A 19,988-nucleotide genomic window follows, 5' to 3' on the forward strand; every position below is an offset into this window, starting at 1 on the left:
ATTTCAGTTTATGCCACAGGCTTCTTTCCTTTGGTGGCGTTTCTTTTCCACGGGCTTCTCAGCTGCTGGTTTCTTGGTAGCTGCAGCCTTTCTTCCCCACCACAGGCTTTTTCTCACCTGATTTGGCTTCTAGCGCTGCTGTTGCTTTATTTACTCGGAGCTTGCGATTCTTGGCCTGGTGAAGAATGATGTTCCAGCGTATGGTCTTTGCACGTGGGTTTGGCTTCAACATGGTTCTCAGGTTTTTCAGTGGCTTCTTCTTTAGGACTCTGCGATGAATTTTGCATGATACTCGGAGGGCTCCCTGATTCTCTGGGTTTTTCAAGATTCGGCTAAAGTCTGTATAGAGCATCTTGTGCATAGGAAGGTTGTAGTTACTCTTGAAAGAGGCAGCTTTATGCCAAGTGCCGTACAGATCATCTAACCTGCGGAAAACACTTTCAGTCCCAATGCGGAAATGGCCCGCGTGCCCACCAGGAGCAAGCTTCGAAATGTTCAGTTTGCTTACATTAAGCAGAGTAATCCCTGGGATGTTTCTGAAGGCTTTGATGATGCCATTGTCCTCATTATAGATGATGCGAGGTCCCCTGCACTGGATATGATGACGGTTTCTTATATAGCCCTTGCCAGCTCTCTTTGCTGAGAGGCGTAGACCTATTTTATATCATTCCAGGTCTTAAATTTCTTAAGAAGCAAAACAGCCTCCTTGGTCTTCTTGTAGCCTTCAACTTTATCTTCAGCCACCAACGGAAGTTCAGGAACTTCTTCAATACAATGACCTTTAGCCATGACCAGTGCTGGTAAGGCCGAGGCAGCCAGGGCAGAGCAGATAGCATATCGCTTGCTTCTATGTTTTGTTCACTCTGTGGTGCCAGCGGTGCCAGGTTTTGGTTGGTGCAAACATGTGGCCCCCCACAGCACATGTTGCCAAAAGCACCCTGGCCAGAAGGATGAGTCCCACCACCTTGAACTCTGGGAATTCGAGCCACAGTCTGCCAGTCCCCATCCCCCCCCCCCCTCCCCCTCCCCCAGCACTGGTTTGATGACCTGCTAATTCACTGACAGCATGGGGCTGTCTATTGTTTTTGTGCAAGTTGGTGTGAACAAAGTTCGCAATATCTGGTTGAACGAGAGCCTTGAACAGAGCTGGCAAAGTGACATTTTTGCCAGATGATTCCACCTTTTCGGAGTACACCGATATCAGTGGACGAGCACACGCTGTGGCGGAGAGAGGGGAAGGCCATACTCCTCTCAACCCAGTGGCTCCCACAGGAAAAAGCTCTTTAATTCTTATAACCACTGTGTGAGGTTGGTTCAATAATATATTCCTACCTTATGGATGAAGAAACTAAAGCTTCAACAAGGGTAGTGAGTTGCACAAAGTCATGTAGTAAGTGGTGGTGAAGCTGGGATTTGAATCCAGACCTGTAAGCTCTATAATTCCTGCTCTTAGGCTCTGTGTAAACTGCTTGTAAACTATAAACAAACAAACAAACAAACAAATAAATATAGAAAAGAAGGAAGGAAGGAAGGAAGGAAGGAAGGAAGGAAGGAAGGAAGGAAGGAAGGAAGGAAGGAAGGAAGGAAGAAAGAAAGGAAGGAAGGAAGAGAAAGAAAGAAAAGTTAGTTCCATAAAATATCAAGTACTTGGGCTACCTTTTAGCCTGGGGGGTGGGAGGTGGGATGACATCAATATATCAAAGTGCACAATAGTAAAGCAACATAAAGATGCTTTTCTGTAGTAACATTTTAGGGCAGTCAAAAAACAAAAGGAAGAGAAAAATCATCCTTTAGAAGAAAAAGGAGGTCTTTAAACAGGCTGATCTTAAAATTTTAAGTTAGAATACTTCCCTTCCTTCTGAGATTCTTGAACTGCTTAGAAATATCAAACATTTCCTTTAGTAACCTTGTGACCATTTTTCTGAGCTTGTTCATATACCCATTCTAGGTTCTCTTGGAGTTGGTAAATGGACTTAAACAAAACCTTTTAATTATCATATGAGTTTTTATAAAACCTGTAGAATTAAACTTCTGACCCTAAATTGAGCTTCTATGCCAATTAGAAAGGTTTATATGCTGTATATGTTACCTTTTCTCAACGGTTATTAAGAAATATGTTCAAGATGAAATTTCCAACGAACTAGGCACGTTTCATTTAAGTGACGCTTACCACTCGCAGTGTAAAGCCAAGTCTAGAACGGGCTCTCTGACTCCAGAATCTGTGCAATTAACTTTTATTTTTAATTTAGCTTTTATTTCTCTTGCTAATCCTTTATGCTGAAAAAATTCAACAGACAGGCATTCTTTGTATTTTCTCTACCAATTATATTAATTGATAATGACTTTTAAAAGGCGGGGCTTTTTGTCATTTAAACTTAGCTTTCATCTGATTTAAGACAGAGATGAATGAAGTGACGTCATATTCATGGCAGCATAAGTCATTCCTCTTCTCTCTCTCTTTTTATAACAACTAACTAGATATCTATAACTGAACAGAAGTACCTCTGCACATTACATCAAGGGACACGCCAGTCCACCTACACACCTGAAAATAAGAAAAACATGTCCTTAGTAAGGACTGTGGATCTAAGGGCTTTGGAGAACCTGTCCCATAGCCACTCCACGATGGAGGCAAAAAGGGCCCGGAGAGTGCAAAACTGGGCAGACACCCACAAAAAAGAATTGGCGGAAGTCCAGCCTGTCTGAGGGAAGGTTTCAGCACGCCATCCGTGGGAGAGAGATGGGTTTGGATGCAGAGGAGAAGCTGGCCCCTCTCCCCAGGGCAACACTGCAAGGTGCTGGGCTTTCGACCTGGCAGTGGCGGCCTCTGTGGCAGAGGATATGGAAGAGGTGACCTCTCCCATGAGGAGGTGGAAAGCAAAAGTGGTGAGTAGATGCCGGTTACCACAGTTGTGTGGGTTTCACAACAACTCATTCCTTCCCAGCAGCACCCACATTTCAGAGGTGGGACCTCCATGTCTGGGAGGAGGAAGGAGAAAGGAAGGGAAGCACATAAGAATATCAAAGGGCATTAAAAAAAACACATTTCCTGGCATCTGCTTCAGGACTTTAGCAGGAAGTCTGCTCACAAATGGCTCAAGGAGCCCCTCACCAAGCTGTGTGTACCCCACAATGCCCCAAGCACCAAACCCACACCTCACCTCACTTAACTGCCAGCTTTTTGTGTGCACTCCTGAGTACATCCCAAAAGCCAGCTCCAGTAGACTTAGTGGATGCCCCTTAACAGACCAAGATCTACAGGCAAGGAAGAAGCCACAAACTTGAGCTGTAGTGCTGCAGTCTGGAGCACAAAAGAAAGGGTTCGAATAGCCAGCCTGGTGAATTATAAGAACCAAAGAGGGCGGGCGTAAAACCTTAGTTAAGAAGGTGTCTGCTACTTCAAATGGAAAAGCAGAAATGCATACCCACAAATACTGAATAATCAAGGAAATATGGTATCATAAAAAGAAAATAATTCTATAGCAACTGAATGCAAAGGCACAGAATACTGTGATCTAACTGATAAATCAAAATAGCTTTCATGAAGAAATTCAGTGAGCTACAAGAAAACTCAGAAAGACAATTCAATGAACTCAGGCATAAAATTAATGAATACAAAGAGTTCTTTACCAAAGATATCATAAATAAGAACCAAACAAATTCTGGAGCTGATAAATTGAGATGAAGGATGCAAGAGGGAACATAGGTAACAGGTACACGAGATAGAAGAAAGAATAAGTGACTTAAAGAATATGAAAATAGAAATAATTTAACAGAGGAGAGAGAACTAAGATCTAAAAAGAGTGAAGAAACCCTATGAGAACTATCAGATTCGATCAGAAAGGCAAATAGAATAATTGATGTATGAGAAGAAGAGAAGGAGAAGAGAGCAGAGATTACTTAAAGAAATAATAGCCGAAAACTTCCTAAACCCGGGGAAGGAACAATATACACTTCCTTGAAGCTAATAGAACACCCTATTATTTCAGTGCAAAAAGACCTCCTCCAAGAAATATAAGGAAACTGTCAAAAATCAAGGATAAGGAATCTCAAAGCCATCAGGAAGGGAAAAAATAAGTAACCCACAAAGGACTTCCCATTAGGTTAGCAGTGAATTTCTCATCAGAAACTCTACAGGCCAGAAGAGAATGGAACTACATATTCAAAGTGCTGAAAGATAAAAAATGCCAGCCAAGGGTACTTTATCAGGCAAAGTTATCCTTCAGATAAAAGAAAGAAAAAGCTTTCCTAGACAAAAGCTGAGGGAGTTCACCACCACTAGCCCTGCCTTGCAAGAAATGCCAGAAGAAGTTATTTAAGCTGAAATGAAAATATGCTAATCAGAGACATGAAAACATATGAAAGTACAAAACACTCTGGTAAAGCTTTTTAAAAGTCAGAATTAGAAAACTGTAACTCTATATTAGAATGGTGTGTTAACCACTTAACTATAGTATAAATATTACAGGAAAAGTGTTAAAAATAACTATAGCTATATATTTGTTAACAAATACACAACATAAGAAGAGATAAATTGTGACATCAAAAATATAAGAGGAGGAGTAAAAAGGTGGAGGCTTTACAGGTGAATGAGTTGCTATTAGCATAAAATGGACTCTTTTATCGAGAAGATACTTTATGTAAGCCTCATGGTCACCGCAAAGCAAAAGTCTAGAGTAAATTCATGAAACAAAAAAAGAGAAGAGGGAGACAGAACACACTACCATAAAAAACCACCAATTTACAGAAACAGAGAGGGAAAAGAAATAATGGATATTCAAAGCAATAAGAAGTCAAACAATAAGATGGCAGTAGTAAGTCCTCACTTATCAATAACCACTCTGAATGTAAATGAACTAAATTTATCGATCAAAAGGCACAGGTGGCTGGATGGATAAAAATAGCAACACCAAATATATGCTGCCCAAAGGAGACTTATCTCAGCCCTAAAGACACACACAGGCTCAAACTGAAGGAATGAAAGAAAATATTCCATGCAAGTGGAAACCAAAAGAAAGCAGGGTAATCATACTTATATCAGACAAAGTAGACTTTAAGGCAAAAAATATGAGACAAAGAAGGTTATTATATAATGATAAAGGGTTCACTCCATCAAGAAGATATAACAATTATAAATACATATGCATCCAACATTAGAGCACCTAAATATATTAAGCAAATACTAACAGATCTGAATGGAGAAATAGACAATACAATAATAGTAAGGGGTTTCAATTCTCCATTGTCAGCAATTCATAGATCATCCAGACAAAAAATGAACAAGGAACTATATGAATTGACCTATACTTAGACCAAGTGGACTTAATAGGCATATAGAACATTCCATGCAAAAACAGCAGAATATACATTCTTCTCAAGTGCACATGGAACATTCTCCAGGATAGATCATATGACAGGACACAAAACAAGGCTTAGCAAGTTTAAGAAGACTGAAATTACATCAATTATCTTATGTGACCAGAATAAAATGAAATTAGAAATCAATAAGAGGAAAGCTGGAAAATCAATAAATAAGTGAAAATAAACACACTTCTGAACAAACAATTGGTCAAAAGGGAAAATGAAAAATTATCTCAAAACGAAGAAAATGGAAACACAACATATCAAATTCTATGGGATTATGCAACAGTTCTGAGAGAAAAGTTTAAAGCAGTCAATAGATATATTAAGAAATTAGAAAGATCTTTAGTAAACAACCTAACTTTACACTTTGAGGAATTAGAAAAAAGAACAAATTAAGCCTGAAGTAAGCAAAAGGAAGGAAATCATATCAGAGCAGAAATAAATGAAATAGAGAAACAATAGAAAAGATCAACAAAACTAAGAGCAGGTTTCTCAAAAAAGATAAACACAATTGACAAAACTTAAGCTAGACAAAGAAAAAAAGAAGACTTAAATAAATAAAATTGGAAATAAAAGAAGAGACATTGCAATTGATATTACAGAAATACACAGGATCAAAAGAGACAACTATGAACAATTATATACTAAAAAATTAGATAACCTAGAAGATATGGGTAAATTTCTAAAAACACACACTTACCATGACTGAATCAAGATGAAACAGACAATCTGAACAAACTAATAATGAGTAAAGAGATTGAATTAGTCATCAACACCTCTCGACAAAGGAAACCCCAGGACCAGAAAACTTCACTGGTGAATCCTACCAAACGTTTAAAGAAGAATTAATGCCAGTACATCTCAAACTCTTCTAAAACATTGAAGAGAAGAGGACACTTTCAAACTCATTCTATGAGGCCAGCATTACTCTATCACCAAAACCAGATAAGGACATTAAGAAAAAAAAAAACAACTATAAATCAATATCTCTGATGAATATAAATGCAAAAATTCTCTACAAAATATTAACAAACCGAATTCAAGAACACATAAAAAGGATTACACAACACAAGCAAGTGGGATTTATCTCTGGGATGCAAGAATGGTTCGACATATGCAAATCAGTAAATCTAGTAAACATATTGATGGACTAAAAGATAAAAATCACATGGTCATCGCAATAGATTATGCACTCAGCATAATGCCACACCTCTTTTAATAAAAATCCTCAATGGAGTATTGAAGGAACATACCTCAACATAACAAAGGCCAAATATGACAAGGCCACAGCAACCTCATATTCAGTGGTGGAAAATTGAAAGTTTTTCTCTAAGATCAGAAATAACAAAGTTGTAGATATAAAATCAACCAACAGAAATCTGTTGTATTTCTATAGACTAATAATGAAATATCTGAAAAAAATAAAAAACTATCCCATTCACAATGGAATCAAAAACAATAAAATACCTAGGACTAAATTTAATCAAGGAAATGAAAGACCGTACAACAAAAAATATAAGATTTTTGGAAAGAAATCAAAGAAGACACAAATAGAGAGACACCCTGTGTTCACAGATTGGAAGAATTAATATTATTAAAATGTTCATACTACCCAAAGTTATCTAAAGAGTCAACTTAATCTCTATCAAAATTCCAAAGGCATTCATTCTTCATAGAAATAGAAAAAAAAATCCTAAAATGTGTATGCAACAACGAAAGATTGAATAGCAAAGCAATCATAAAGAAGAACAAATCAGAAGTATCACACTTCCTGATTTCAAACTACAACTGACCCTTAAAAACTGGACGGGTTAGGGGCATCGACTACCCACACAGTCAAAAATCCATGTATAATATAAGTTGGCCCTCTACATAAGCAGATTCCCAACTGTGGATCAAAAATACAGTTGATTTTTAAAATCTGTGTATAAATGGACCCTTGTAGTTCAAGGCCACATTGTTCAAGGGTCAACTGTATACTACAAAGCTATAGTAATAAAACAGTATAATCTTGGCATAAAAAGACACACAGATCAATGGAACAGAATAGAGTCCAGAATTAAATCCCTGCACTTACAGTCAACTAATATTTAACAAGGGAGCCTGAACGCCCAAAGAAGAAAGATGAATTTCTTCACCAAATGGTGCTGGGAAAACTAGATAACTACATGCAGAAAAATAAAATTGGAGCCCTACTTTATACGATACATAAAAATTATGTCAAAATGGATCAGAGACTTAAACATTAAGATTTGATACCATAAAAGTCCTGGAGGAAAACATAGAGAAGAGATCCTTGACATTGGTCTTGGCAATGATTTTTGAACATGACACCAAAAGCAGAAACAACAAAAGCAAAAATCAACAAATGGAAGTACATCAAACTTAAAAGCTTCTGTACAGCAAAAGAAACAGTCAACGAAACAAAAAGGTAACCTATGTATTGAATAAGGAGTTAATTTCCAAAAATATATAAAGAACTCCTGTAACTCCATAGCTAAAAATTTGAAAATGGGCAGATGAGCAAAATAGAAAAATTTCCAAAGATATCCAAATGGCCAACAAGCATCTGAACAGATGCTCGACATCACTAATCAGAAAAATTCAAATCAAAACCACAATGAGATATTGCATCGCTCTTGTTAGAATGTCTATTATCAAATAGACAAGAAATAACAAGTGTTGGTGAGGATGTGGAGAAAAGGGAACACTGCGCTGGCGGGAATGAAATTGGTTTGGCAACTATGAAAAACAATATGAAGTTTCCTCAAAAATTTAAAAATAGCTTTACCACAGATCCAGCAATTCTACCTCTGGGTAAATACCCAAAGTAAATGAAAACAGGATATCTAAAAGTATATACATGCCCATGTTTATTGCAGCATTATTCATAATTGCCAAGATATGGAAGCAACCTAAGTGCCCACTAACAGATGAATGATAAAGAAAATGTGATTATACACACACAATAGAATATTATTTACCCAAGAGAAAGAAGGACATCCTGCCATTTGTGATAACATGGACTTTGAGGATATTATGCTAAGTGAGGTAAGTCAGACAAAGACAAACATTGTGTGATATCACTTATATGTGTAATCTACAAAAGCCGAACCAGCAGGGTTCTGGTTTAAGATGATGATGTAGGAAAATCCTGAACTCACCTCTTCCCATAAACATATTTATCTACAACTATATATGGAACAATTTCCTCTGAAAAAAAAAAACAAAACAAAAACTAGCCGAGCAACTCCTACACATTGGGCAAAAAGAAATCGACATCTGGTGCAGAAACTCTAAATCAGGAGGAAACTCAACATTTAGAGCTTCTCCCTAAGGAGTGAAAAGTTTGAACCTCACACTTGAGAGATGAGCCCCGCAAATATCTAGCTTTGAAAACCAGCGTGACTTGCATCCACAATAACCACAAGGATTTGGTGAACTAAAAAATGACTACTAAAGGTCTTAAAGTGCTCATGTGCTTGGACTCATCCAACCCAGGGACCAGCATAGAGGCAGGTGATTTAGAGGCACCCAGAATTCCTGTATAAAGCTTGCTTGCTTAGGCTATGGGGCAGGCATTTAATACACACCTAGGGGCCTATGGGGGTACTCTCCAGAGATGGAGGCTGGTGGGTGCCATATTTCCACTCTCCCTCTGCCTCACTCCAGCTTGCTAGTATCTCTGGAAAAGAAGCTTGTACCCTCTTCTAATACTTCAATTTTTGTGGCTGCCACCAGGGGACACTTTCAGATTGCCTGGCTTGGGGGCCTTTGGGGCTTATGCTCACGGGTTCCACAGGACTGTAACAAATGGAGAAAGTGTTCTTAACCAGCTATCATCCTCAGTACACAACAAGAGGCAACAGACCAAGGCATCCAGCCTTACTATGTAAGAGGCCTATTAGATTATACTCATAGCTGCAGTCTGAGGGCCAGACTTCTAATTAAACACACATGTAAGTGTCCACGGTAATCCTCTCCAGAGACCCCAAAGGCAGGCACTACCTTTGCACGCTCCCCCTGCTGCACTCTAGAGTGTGAGTATCTCCCAGAGAGGAGCTTGTATATGTGTCTGGTGCCCTGGCTACTGCCCAGGAGACACTTGATCACTTAGCTCTAGTGGCCAGTGGGGCTTGCATTCCTGGTCCCATGGAACTGGAACAAATGAAGAGACAATTCTTAGCCTGCTACCACCCCCAGGGCACTGTGCAAACAATAGAATGAAATGTACCCCTATACATTCTGTGGAAAAGGTCTATTTGTTGTTATAGAACTTCCCCCTGAGGGGCAGGCTTCTGGTTTAGCACAGGTCTGGAAGCCTGCTGGGGTGCACTGACAGGACAGAGGTCAGTGGTTGTGATATTTCCACTTTCCCTCTACCTCGCTCCAAGTTGCTGGTATCTTTCAGAAAGGAGCTTGTACATTTGCCTGACATCTCAATTTTTGTGACTGATGTCCAGGGGACACCTGGCTCCAGTGGCCAGCAGGACTTATGCTTGCAGTCCCACAGAACTGAACATATTTGCATACTTTCAAATCTGCTAGGTCTGAGGGTCTGGCTTCCAATCAGCCTGAATCTAGGTGCTGACTTGGATTCTCCCCTCTGGAACTCTGACAGCTCTTGGCACACCCTCAACTACAGGGAGCCACTAAAAACAAATTAGCCTGCTTGGACAATCACAAAGTTTTGAGAGACAGTCAGGAGATAGGGCAGAGTCGAATAATGAGTTTCATCTCTTATACAAAGCCACTGCTTCGAGGCAGGGAGAAAGTAGCTGTTTTAAATAAACATAGGCACAAGCAAAGTCAAGTAAAATGAAGAAACAAGGGAACAGTTTCCAAAAGAAAGAACAAGATAAAACCTCAGAAAAAGTCCTTATGAAATGAGAATAAATGATTTACCTGATAAAGAACTCAAAATAATGGTCATAAAGATGCTCATCGAATTTGGGAGAAGAATGGATGAACAAAGTGAGAATTTCAATGAAGAGAGATAAAATGTTAAAAAGTACCAAATAGAAGTCACAGGGCTGAAGAATACAATACCTGAACTGAAAAACACACTAAAGAGATTCAGTACAGATAAGATGAAACAGAGGAAAGGATCATGAGCTTACAAACAAGGCAACATAACTTACACAACCAGAGAAGAAGCGGGGAGGGGAAGAATGAAAAAAAAGAAAGAAAAAAAAAAGAAAAGAGAAAAAAAGGAATGTTAGGCAGCAGTCTCCAACCTTTTTGGCACCAGGGACCAGTAGTCCTAAGAGAATCTAATGCCTGATGATCTGAAGTGGAACTGAGGTGGTGATGCTAGTGCTGGGGAGGAGCTGCAAATACAGATGAAGCTTCACTCATTCGCCTGCCACTCACCTCCTGCTGTGCAGCCTGGTTCCTAAAAGGCCGCAGACCAGTACTATTCTGTAGCCCAGGGCTTGAGGTCTCCTGGCTTAAGGGACTTATGGAATAACATCAAGCAGATGAACATTTGCACTGTAGGGGTCCCAAAGAAAAAGAGAAAGGGGCAGATAACATATTTGAAGAAATAAGGGCTGAACACTTCTAACACCTGGGGAAGGAAACATATCTAGATGCAGAAAGCCTATAGAGTTACAAAACGATGAACTCAAAAGACCAACACCAAAGTGCATTATAATTAAAGTGACAAAAATGAAAGACAAGAAGAGAATCTTAAAATCAGTAAGAGCGAAACAATCTGTCACATACAAAGGAACTAGGAGCAGATTTTTCAGCAGGAGCTTTGTGTGCCAGAAAAGAGTGACATAATACACTTAAGTGCTGGGGAAAAAAACCTTGCCAATCAAGAATACTCTACCTGGCAAAGCTGTTACTCAGAATTGAAAGAGATAAAGAATTCTTCAGAGAAGCAAAAGCTAAAGGAATTCATCTTTACTAGACTAACCTTACAAGAAATATTAAAGGATGACACTAAAGGGCAGTAATTAGTAATAGGAAAATATGTAAAAGTATAAATTTCACTGGTAATAGTAAATACGTAGTAAAATTCAGAACAATCTAATATAAAGGTGTAGTTTAATAACTTATAAAGCTAGTATAAAGGTTAAAAGATAAAAGTAGTAAAAATAATTATAACTACAATAATTTGTTAATTTTACAAAGGAGTTGAAAAACTTGTATATTGAATACTATCAGACTCCAATGAAAGAAATTTAAGAAGACACAAATATATAGAATGATATTTTGTGCTCGTGGATTGGAAGACTTTATATCAATAAAATATCCATATGACCCAGCCCAATCTATAGATTTAATACAATCCCTATCAAAATTACAACGACATTTTTTACAGCAATCGAAAAAAATCTTAAATATGTATGGAACCAGAGAAAATCCAAAATAATCATAGCAATCTTGAGAAGAAAGAACAAAGCTGGAGGCGTCATGCTCTCTGATTTCAAACTATATTACAAACCAATCTAATTGAAACAGTATAGTAGTGGCATAAAAAACAGACATATAGATCAATGGAACAAAATGGAGAGCAAAGAAATAAACTTATGCATATATGGTCAATTAATATATGATGAAGCAGCCAAGAATATACAATGAGGAAAGGACAGTCTCTTCAATAAACGATGTTTAAAAAACTGGACCACTATCTTACACCATATACAAAAATTAACTTAAAATGGATTTAAGAGTTGAACACAAGCCCTGAAACCATAAAACCCTCAGAAGAAAACATAGGCAGTAAGCTCCTTGACATTGGTCTTGGCAATGAATTTGTGTGAAGCAAAGGCAACAAAAGTGAAAATAAACAAGTGGGACTACACCAAACTAAAAAGCTCTCACAGCAGAAGAAACCATCAATAAAATGTAAAGGCAATCTATGAAATAGGAGAAAATATTAGCAAATCATATATCTATTAAGGAGTTAATATCCAAAATATACAAAGAACTCATAGAATTCCACAGCAAGAAAATAAACATCTCTTTAATCCATGGGCAAAGGATCTGAATAGACGTTTCTCTAAAGAAGACACACAGATAGCTAACGAGTACCTGAGGCGGTACTCCACATCACTATACATCAGGGAAAAGCAAATCAAAACCTCACACCTGTTAGAATGGCTATTATAAAAAAAGCAAGAAATAACAAGCATTGGCAAGGATTTGGAGAAAAGGGAAGCTTTCGCACTGTAGGTAGTAATGTAAATTGGTGCAGCCACTATGAAAAATACAAGGGAGGTCCTGAAAAGATTAAAAATTGAACTACCATATGATCTAGCAATTCTACTGCTGAGTATCCAAAAGAAATAAAAACACTAACACCCCTATGTTCACTGAAGCATTGTTTACATTAGACAAGATTTGGAAACAACCTAAGTGTCTATTGATAAGTGAATGAATAAAGAAAGTGTGGCGTATATACACACTGGAATATTGTTCAGCCATTGAAAAAAAGAAAATCTTGTCATTTATGACAACATAGATGGACTTTAAGGACATTATTCCAAGTGAAATAAGTCAGACAAAGAAAGAGAAATACTGTATGATATCACTTATTTGTGGAATCTAAAAGCAAACAGACAAACAAACAAAAGAAAACACCCAAGCTCATATTGGCGCTTGCTAAAGTCGGGGGTATGGGGTGGGTAAAATGGACAAAGGGTATCAAAAGGTACAAAGTCCACTTATAAAATAAGTCCTGGGATATAATGTACAGAATGGTGACTATAACTGACAATACTATAATGCATATTTGAAAATTGCCAAGAGTATATCTTAAAAGTTCTTGTCACAAGAAAAAAATTATAACTATGATGGTAAATGTACTAGATTTATTGTGGTGATCATCATACAATATATACAAATATTGAATGATTATGCCATCCATCTGAAACTAATATGTTATATGTCAATTATAGGTCAATTAATATATATATATATATATATAAGCTAAAACATAGCTTACTGCCTATGTTTTCTTCTGAGGGTTTTATGGTTTCAGGGCTTGTGTTCAACTCTTAAATCCATTTTAAGTCAATTTTTGTATATGGTGTAAGATAGTGGTCCAGTTTTTTTAATTATAGGTCAATTAAAAAATATATATATATATTTTAATATATATATATATAAAATATATATATATATATTTTAAAAAGCCAATCTCATAAAAACAGAGTTAAATGGAGGCTACCAGGGGCCCAGGGCATATGACAGATATTGTTTAAGAGTTATAAACTCGATCAAGGGCACTAATCATCAGAGAAATGCAAATTAAATCCACAATGAGATATCACCTCATACCTGTCAAATGGCTATCATCAATAAATTAAAGAACAATAAGTGTTGTTGAGGATGTGGAGAAAAGGGAATCCTTGTACACTGTTGATGGGATTGCAAATTCATACAGTCGCTATGGAAAACAGTCTGGAGTTTCCTCAAAAAATTAAAAATGGATATACCTTTTAACCCAGCAATTGCACTTCTGAGTATTTATCCAAAGAAAACCAAAACAATAATTTGTAAAGATCTATGTATCCCTATGTTCACAGCAACACTATTCACAATAGCCAAGATATGGGAGCAAACTAAATGCCCATCAACAGACAATTGAATAAAGAAGTTATGGTTCATATATACAATGAAATGTTATTCAGCCATAAAAAAATGAAATCCTACAATTTGCAACGACATGGATGGACCTAGAGGTTATTATGCTGAGTGAAATAAGTCATATGATTTCACTTATATGTGGAATCTAAGGAACAAGAAGAACAAACTAATCAAAAACAGACTCACAAATATAGAAGACAATCTGGTGACAGCCAGAAGGGAGTGGAGTTGGGGGTTTGGAAGAAAGGGGCAGAGGGTTAAAGAAGTACAAATTAGTAGTTGATAGATGGTCACAGGGATGGGGAGAAGGGCATAGGGAATGCAGTCAACGGTAATGTATTGGCTGTGTGTAGCCACAGAGGAGAGAAAGAACAATCAGGGGGATCATTTCATAAACTATATAAATGTCTAACCAATGCACTGTATACTTGAAACTAATAACAAAATAAAAATTTTAAAACAGCCAATCTCATTTAAAAAAAGATTTAAATGGGGGTGACCAGGGGCCCGGGGCATATGACAGATGTTATTTCAGGAACAAACTTGCAACTAGAGACCCAATGCACAGTACAATGAATGTAGACTACAATTTTGCATTGTAATTATCAAACCTGCTAAGAGACTTAATTATTCTGACTACTAAAAAAATATAATTATGTAATGTGATAGATGTACTAATTATTGCTACAAAGGCAATGATATTATACAAATGTATCAAATTAACATGTTTTATACCTTAAATTTATACAATATGTCAAAAATATTTAAATAAAAAAGATAGGTGACCAATAATATGTTTCATAGCATTTGAGTGTAAACAGATTCAGTCCCCACTCTCCCTGTGAAGAAACAAACCAGAGTCTTGTAGAGAGATGGTATATTTATCACTTGTGAATACACTGGAAGATTTTTAGTATGCCACAAAAAAGGTATTTACAGTATTTCCTTCCTTTGATACACGGCAATTTGGGAACATCACATCTTGCCCTGACTTGAGTTTTTGTTGCTGTTGTTATTAATGCTCTTTGTTTTTGCTACCACCAAGTTTTATTTTTACATGAATTCTATTTAATTTTTTAATTGAGGTATTCATATACAATTAGGTACAAAATTCTGAAGAGTACAGCTTTATGATTTTTAGCCAATGTTTATAATCATGTAATTACCACCAGATCAAGATACACTCTAGGTGGCTCCTTTGTGCCTGCATTCAGTTACTAGTCAACTCTCCTCCAAAGGTAAACACGTTTTCTACATCTATCAGTATGCATCTGTGTTAGCTGGTTCTGAGCTTCCTAGAAATGAATTCACACAGAATGGACTCTTGTGCTTTGTCTCTGCTCAACACTGTGTCTGTGAGATTTATCTATCTTGTGTGTAGCAGTAGTTTGCTCTTTTGTTGCTGTATAGTATTTCATTGTATGAGTATACCACAATTCATCCATTCTATTGTGGATGGAAACTTGGGTTTAAAGTCTTTGCCTGTTATGAAAAAAACAAGCGGTGCCTCGGCTGCTGCATCACAGAAAAGGCAGCAAGTGGGACATGCTGCAGTGACAATATGTGCTCTGCTAAGGGCACCAGCAAACTACAACTTGATTTAGTGCACTGGAACAAGCCAAAACTTCAGACACAATGTAACACTGATAATTGCAGTACAATAGGCATTTTCATATCAATTCCCAAACAAAGAGAAAATGTTGGGGAGAAAAAGCTCTGCAAATAATCAGTTTTAAAATGTGGATTATTAGTGTATTAATAAAAGGAAATATCTTGATGTGTATATTATTACTATTACTTATGACTTTTATCAAACCTACATATAATTTTCTTTCCCTTTACCTTTTCTCAAAGGTTACGAAGGGCTTTTGCTATTTGAAGTAACTACAGTGATAACAACAAAGGCAATAATGATGAGTTAGGGATTTGCATTGAAATCCACCTCAGGATCCTAGATGAGGGTGATTCAGCACACTTTGCTGAAAAAAAAAAAAGCAGCTAATAGAGTCAGATCTTTCCCTCTGCAAGGGCACTTAAGGGTAGAGTTCTGACTGAGTATTCTCTCTAGCTTTAGTGCTTGGCACATGGTAGGTATTCAGTAAGCACTTGCTGAGTAAATGATTCAAATATCAAATACTATTTTTTCTCAGGTTATAAATTTCAAAAATTAAAAAATAATTACATGAAAGATTGCATGCTTTTACTTTTTTGCTTTTCATTGAAATAATTCCAAACATAAGAAAAGCTGCAAGAATAATATTGAGAATTTTCACATACTCTATTCTATATACTATATTCACCAGAATATAGCATTTTGCCACACTTCCTTTACAAAAATAAATAAATAAATAAAGACTTAATTGTTTTAGAACAGTTTTAGGTTTACAACAAAATCGAGAGGAAGGTACAGAGATTTCTTTTATATCTCCTACCCACACACATATATAGCCACCATTATTAGCAACCTTACTCATCAGAATAGCACTTTTTCTACCAAGGGTAAATCACATTGACACATCACTCCAAAGTCCATAGTTTACCTTAGGGCTCACATTGTACATTTTTGGGTGTATATTCAATGAGTTTTGGACAAATGTATAATGACATATATCTATCATCATAATATCATACAAATTATTTTTACTGCCCTCAAAATCCTGTGCTCTGCCTAGTCATCTCTCTCCCAACACACACACACCCCTGCCAACCACTGATCTTTTTATTGTCTCTATAGTTTTGCCTTTTCTGGAATGTTATATAGTTGGAATCATATAGTATGCAGCCTCCTGACGATTGGCTTCTTTCAGTTAGTAATTTGCCTTTAAGTTTCTTCCATGTTTATGGCTTGATAGTTTATTTGTTTTTAGCGCTGAATAATATTTTATTGTCTGGATGCACCAGTTTATTAATCCATTCACCTACTGAAGGAAATCTTGGTTGCTTCCAAGTTTTGGCAATCATGAATAAAGCAGCTATAAAAATCTGTGTGGACATAAGTGTTCAACTCATTTGGGTAAATATGGAGGAGCATGATCACTGAATTATATGTTAAGAATATGTTTTGCTTTTGTAAGAAACCCCCAAATTCTTCCAAAGTGACTGTAGCATTTTGCATTCCCACCAGCAATGGATGAGAGTTCCTGTTGCTCCACACCCTTGACAGCGTTTGGTGTTGTCAGTGTTCTGGAATTTGGCCATCATAATAGGTGTGTAGTGGTGTCTCACCATTTTAATTTGCATTTCCCTGATGACATACGATGTGGAGCATCTTTTCATATGCTCACTTGTAATCTATATATCTTCTTTGGTGAAATGTCTGTCAAGATCTTTGGCCCATTTTTTAATCAGGATGTTTTCTTACTGTTGAGTTTTAAGAGTCTTTTGTATATTTTGGATAATGATCCTTTATTAGATATGTCTTTTGCAAATATTTTCTCCCACTGTGTGACTTTTCTTCACATTTTCTAGATAGTGTCTTTCACAGAGCAGAAATTTTTTAATTTTAATGAAGTCTAGTTTATTAATTCTTTCTCGGATCGTGTCTTTTGTGTTGTATCTAAAAAGGCATCACCATACCCAGAGTCGTCTAGGTTTTCTCCTACATTATCTTCTGGGAGTTTTATAGTTTTGCATTTTACCTTTATGTCTATGATCTATTTTGAGTTAATTTTTGTGAAAGGTGTAAGTTCTGTGTCTAGATTTTTTTTTTTTTGACATATGAATGTCCAGTTGTTTCAGCACCATTTTGTTGAAGAGATTGTCTTTACTCCATTATAGTGTCTTTGCTCCTTTGCCAAAGATCAGTTGACTATATTTCCGGGGGTTGGTTTTGGGGCTTTCTATTTTGTTCCATTGATCTATTTTTCTCTTCTTCACCACACTAACCTATTTCGATTACTATGGATTTATAGTAAGCCTTAAAATTAGGTAGCATTAGTCTTTCAACTTCATTCTTCTTCTTCAATACTGTGTTGGCTGTTCTGGATCTTTTGCCTTTCCACATAAATCTTACAATCAGTTTGTTGATATCCACAAAATTACTTAGTGGAATTTTGATTGGATGACATTGAATCTGTAGATCAAGTTGAGAAGAACTGACATCTTGAAAATATTGATCATAGCTTCCTATTCATGGACATGAAATGTCCATTTATTTAGTTCTTTGATTTCCTTCATCAAAGTTTTATAAATTTTCTCATGTAGATCTTGTACATATTTTGTTAGATTTATACCTAAGTATTTTAAATTTTTTTGGATGCCAATGTAAACGGTATTGTGTTTTTAATTTTATATGTCACTTATTCATTATTGGTATATGGGAAAGCAATTGACTTTTGTATATTAACCTTGTATCCTGCAACCTTGCCGTAATCCCTTATTAGTTTCAGAAATTTTTTGGTCATTTTTTTTTCTCCCTAGACAATTACATTATCTGCAACCAAAGACAGTTTTATGTCTTCCTTCTTAATCTGTATACCTTTTATTTCCTTTTCTTACCTTACTGCACTAGTAAGGACTTCCAGTATGATGTTGAAAAGTAGTGGTGGAAAGGGACATCCTTGTCTTATACCTGTTCTCAGGGGAAAGCTTCCAGGTTCTCATCATTAGGTATGATGTTAGCTATAGGATTTTTTTGTAAATGATTTTTATCAAGTTGAGGAAGTTCTCCTCTAGTCCTAGTTTATTAAGAGTTTTTATCATGAAAGGGTGTTGGATTTTGTCAAATGCTTTTTCTACAGCTATTGATATGATCATTAGATTTTTCTTTTTTGGCCTGTTGATATGGTAGATTATATTAATTGAATTTTGTCTCCTCTGTATTAACTATCTATAGTCAATTATCCTATTCTACTTCTTTTTTCTTCCCTTCTCCTCTTAATTTTCACTTTTGCCATTTTGCCCTTTTGTATTTTTATTTTGGAAATTTGCACATGTATATAAAATTAGAGAAAATAATATAATAAATTCCATGTTCCCATCACCCACTTTTAACAATTATCAATGCTTGGCCAATTTTGTTTTATCTATCTCCCTTCAACCCACATGTTCTAGATTATTTTGAAGCAAATTCCAAATAGCATATCACTTTATCTGTAACTATTTCAGAAGATAGCTATAAAAAGATAAGAATTCTTTATAAATTATAACAACAATACCGTCATCATAGCTAAAAAAAAAAACAGTTAATAACTACTCAATGTCATAAAATATTCAGTTAGTGTTCATATTTCTCCAATTGTTTTATAATATATATGTAACATTTTTTACAGGTTGTTTGTCTGCATCAGGATTTAAAAGTAAGTTCAACTTATTGGTATTGGTTGACATGTCTCTGTCACATCTCTTAAGCTTCTCTTAATTTAAGGTTCCTAGTACTGACCACTAGTGATACGGGGCACTTTTTCCTTGCTCATTGGCCACTTGTATGCATATTTTGTTTTGTGAAACATCTGTTCAAGTCCTTTACAGATTTTTTAAATTGAGCTTTTAACCCTTATTATTGAGATGTAGAAGTTCCTTATATATATATTTGTGTCTCAAATATTTTCTCCCATTCAGTGACTTGCCTTTTCATTTTCTTAATGGTATCTTATGATGAGCAGAGGTTTTAATTTTGATAAAGTCCAACATATCAATTTTTTCTTATATGGTTTATGCTACTTAGGTCACCTGTTGTAGGTGTTGCACTTATTTTGTTAAACTCTTTTATGATTGTTTATATAAGGGTGTAGAGGGGCAACAAACAGCAAAACCTTAGAGGCTAACCCAGTTATGACATATTTAATTGAGATGTAATTGACATATAACATTATATGATACAATATTTGTGCATATTGTAAAATGGTCAGCACACAGAGTTAAAATTTTTTTTCTCATGAAAAGAACTTTGAGATCTACTCTCTTAGCAACTCTCAAATATACAATACGGTATTATTAACTATAGTCCCAGTGCTGTACATTACATCCTTGTTGATATCCACAAGGATGTTTGTACATTTTGACAACTTTCATCTATTGTGCTC

General features: G+C 36.2%; 1 pseudogene; it reads right to left on the reverse strand.

Moving 5' to 3' along the window:
- Positions 1–8: 8 nt before the first annotated feature.
- LOC120595587 (60S ribosomal protein L4-like) overlaps positions 9–19,988 on the reverse strand; it is a 41,793-nt pseudogene continuing 21,813 nt past the window's right edge.

Source organism: Pteropus medius, unplaced genomic scaffold, assembly GCF_902729225.1.
Source record: "Pteropus medius unplaced genomic scaffold, Ma_sr-lr_union100, whole genome shotgun sequence".
In the NCBI taxonomy this organism is placed as follows: Eukaryota; Metazoa; Chordata; class Mammalia; order Chiroptera; family Pteropodidae; genus Pteropus; species Pteropus medius.